Raw genomic sequence first — 694 nt, 5'->3', positions numbered from 1 at the left:
TTGACACACCTGGAGACTCTTTCTGTTTAATCAACATTTGTTCAAGTTTGATTTGAGCAGCCTTAGATTCTGGTAAATACTGGATCAGTTTTATTTTGGACCTGAAAGAGGCTCAAAGTTCTTGTGGTTCTGGTTCTGGCTGAAACATCCACAGGTGGGTTTCCCTCCATGTTTGTCTCTTTGGGACAGAGAGCTTGAAGCACCTCCTCTGTTTGTCTCTGCAGGCCTGAAGACAGCAGACGACGCCCACCTTTCAACTTCGGCTGCGGCTTCGGCTGCGGCTTCGGCTCCAGGTAGATCCTCCTGTTTGTCTGTCAGGAACATCTGAGATGCTCAACCAGCCCTGTTCAGGTCTGACTCCAGGCTTCAGGCTGGATCCAGAGCCTCTAGAGACCTGCTCTGTGTGTGTGTGTGTGTGTGTGTGTGGGGGGGGGGGGGTGTCGTGTTCTGGTGGGACGTTCTTTGAACAAAGTTCATCTCTGGGAGTGTAAACACGTGAAATCATCACTGATGATGTTCTGTTGGATGAAGTCATGCTTCACTACGACACTGTGGAGGGGAGAGAGAAGTAACGAATATCTTACCTGACACAGATAATTCTGAATGAGCTCAGTTTGGAGAGCCTGTCGTCTGAAAAGTGTTTGTCACTTTGTTTTATTGTTGTTTACTGTTTTAGGCTGTTTGTTGTTTTTAT

This window comes from Nematolebias whitei, chromosome 11, assembly GCF_014905685.2.
Source record: "Nematolebias whitei isolate Nwh7 chromosome 11, NemWhi1, whole genome shotgun sequence".
Lineage (NCBI taxonomy): Eukaryota > Metazoa > Chordata > Actinopteri > Cyprinodontiformes > Rivulidae > Nematolebias > Nematolebias whitei.
The sequence above is the reverse complement of the archived record's forward strand: the minus strand, read 5'-3'. Positions refer to the sequence as shown.